The 2,647-nt window shown below is 42.8% G+C and overlaps 1 long non-coding RNA gene across 3 annotated transcripts; it reads right to left on the bottom strand.

Annotated features, from left to right (window-relative positions):
- Nucleotides 1–747: 747 nt before the first annotated feature.
- Nucleotides 748–2,130, bottom strand: LOC117958210. 3 transcript variants are annotated; one of them, XR_004659661.1, is made up of 3 exons: nucleotides 2,080–2,130; nucleotides 1,411–1,443; nucleotides 748–816 (listed from the first exon to the last, which is right to left on the bottom strand). It is a non-coding gene; the product is annotated as an uncharacterized LOC117958210 (long non-coding RNA). The 3 variants fall into 3 exon arrangements; XR_004659660.1 differs by lacking the exon at nucleotides 748–816 and adding an exon at nucleotides 1,119–1,152; XR_004659662.1 differs by lacking the exon at nucleotides 748–816 and adding an exon at nucleotides 1,353–1,365.
- Between the last annotated feature and the right edge of the window lie 517 nt (nucleotides 2,131–2,647).

The raw sequence follows: 2,647 nt of genomic DNA on the forward strand, positions 1-2,647 counted from the left end.
ATAGTCAGCGAAATTGCTGAGAAGTTATAAATAAAAGAAAATTTTCCCACCTCTCTTAATATCTTGAATTTAAACTTTCAAATGTAAAAAAGGCTTATTACCGCGAGTGGCAGTGGGCAAGTTAATTCCAAAATGTAAACATTATAAATTAGTCGTTACTATCATTTTAGAGTAATTAGTTATATAACAATATTACTGAAATGTAATGCGTCGCTTTTAGTTACTTTCACCACAATATCAAAGAAAATATGACTTGGCAGGTAGCTTGTGAATTTCCCCACAGTGGCAACAAAGTCATCTTTATCCGTTACAATACATCATAGGTTATTCATATTGTGTTTAATTTATTGTAATCTGCAAAGTAACTTAAGCTTTAAAATAAATAGTGAAGTAAAACTTACAAAAAGGCCTACATGACTCTGAATTGAAGGGCAGTAGAAGTATGTTGGAGAAAATGAAAATGTTTAATTAAAAGTAGGCAACCTTACAATTTTATTGAGGTATGGAATTATTACTTTTCAATGTTGATGAAATTTAATGCTGATATTTAAATGTAGCGAGCCTAAACATAATGTTTAAATAAGTCAGCTGCGCGTACACATCCCTGTCCCGCAGATGTACCATTACCTGTTGGGACACAGATGTTGTCAGTTCTGTTACCTTTTGGGACACATATGTTGTCCATACAGTTACCTGTTGGGACACCTGTTTGGACACAGATGTTGTCCGTACAGTTACACGTTGGGACACCTGTTGGGACATAGATGTTGTCTGTACCGTTACCTGTTGGGACACGGATGTTGTCTGTGCCGTTACCTGTTGGGACACCTGTTGAGACACAGATGTTGTCCATACAGTTACCTGCTGGGACACCTGTTAGGACACAGATGTTGTCCGTACAGTTGCCTGTTGAAACATAGATGTTGTCTGTTCCTTTACCTGTTGGGACACAGATGCTGTCTGCTCCGTAAAATGTTGGTAAACCTGTTGGGACACAGATTTTGTGTGTACCGTTACCTGTTGGGAAACCTGTTGGGACACAGATGTTGTCTGTACCGTTACCTGTTGGTAAACCTTTTGGGACACAGATGTTGTCTGTACCGTTACCTGTTGGGACACCTGTTGGGACACAGATGTTGTCTGTACCGTTACCTGTTGGTAAACCTGTTGGGACACAGATAATGTCTGTACCTTTACCTGTTGGGAAACCTGTTGGGACACAGATGTTGTCAGTTCCGTCATCTGTTAGGACACAGATGTTGTCCACACAGTTACCTGCTAGGACACCTGTTAGGACACAGATGTTGTCCACACAGTTACCTGCTAGGACACCTGTTAGGACACAGATGTTGTCCGTACAGTTACCTCTTGGGACATAGATGTTGTCTGTAACGTTGCCTGTTGGGACACCTGTTGGGACATAGATGTTGTCTGTACCGTTACCTGTTGGGAAACCTGTTGGGAGACAGATTTTGTCTTTACTGTTACCTGTTGGGAAACCGGTTGGGACACAGATGTTGTCTGTACCGTTACTTGTTGGGAAACCTGTTGGGACACAGATGTTGTCTGTAACTTTACCTGTTGGGACACCTGTTGAGACACAGATGTTGTCTGTACCCTTACATGTTGGGACACCTGTTGGGACACAGATGTTGTCAGTTCCGTCACCTTTTGGGAGACAGATGTTGTCCGTAAAGTAACCTGTTCGGACATAGATGTTGTCTGTTCCGTTACCTGTTGGGACACCTGTTGGGACAAAGATGTTGTCTGTTACGTTACCTGTTGGGACACCTGTTGGAACACAGATGTTGTCTGTAACGTTACCTGTTGGAACATCTGTTGAGTCACAGATGTTGTCAGTTCTGTCACCTGTTAGGACACAAATGTTGTCCACACAGTTACCTGTTGGGACACAAATGTTGTCCGTACAGTTGCCTGTTGAAACATAGATGTTGTCTGTTCCTTTACCGGTTGGGACACAGATGCTGTCAGTTCCGTCATCTGTTAGGACACAGATGTTGTCCGTACAGTTACCTGTTGGGACATAGATGTTGTCTGTAACGTTGCCTGTTAGGACACCTGTTGGGACATAGATGTTGTCTGTACCGTTACCTGTTGGGAAAGCTGTTGGGAGACAGATGTTGTCTTTACTGTTACCTGTTGGGAAACCTGTTGCATTATGTTGTCCGTACAGTAACCTGTTCGGACATAGATGTTGTCTGTTGTCTGTAACGTTGCCTGTCGGGACACCTGTTGGGACGTAGATGTTGTCTGTAACTTTACCTGTTGAGACACAGATGTTGTCTGTACCCTTACATGTTGGGACACGTGTTGGGACACAGATGTTGTCAGTTTCGTCACCTTTTGGGACACAGATGTTGTCCGTACAGTAACCTGTTCGGACATAGATGTTGTCTGTTCCGTTACCTGTTGGGACACCTGTTGGGACAAAGATGTTGTCTGTTACGTTACCTGTTGGGACACAGATGTTGTCTGTAACGTTACCTGTTGGAACATCTGTTGAGACACAGAGGTTGTCAATTCTGTCACCTGTTAGGACACAAATGTTGTCCACACAGTTACCTGTTGGGACAACTGTTGGGATACAGATGTTGTCTTTATTGTTACCTGTTGGGACACCTGTTAG

This window comes from Etheostoma cragini, chromosome 15, assembly GCF_013103735.1.
Source record: "Etheostoma cragini isolate CJK2018 chromosome 15, CSU_Ecrag_1.0, whole genome shotgun sequence".
NCBI classification, from domain to species: domain Eukaryota; kingdom Metazoa; phylum Chordata; class Actinopteri; order Perciformes; family Percidae; genus Etheostoma; species Etheostoma cragini.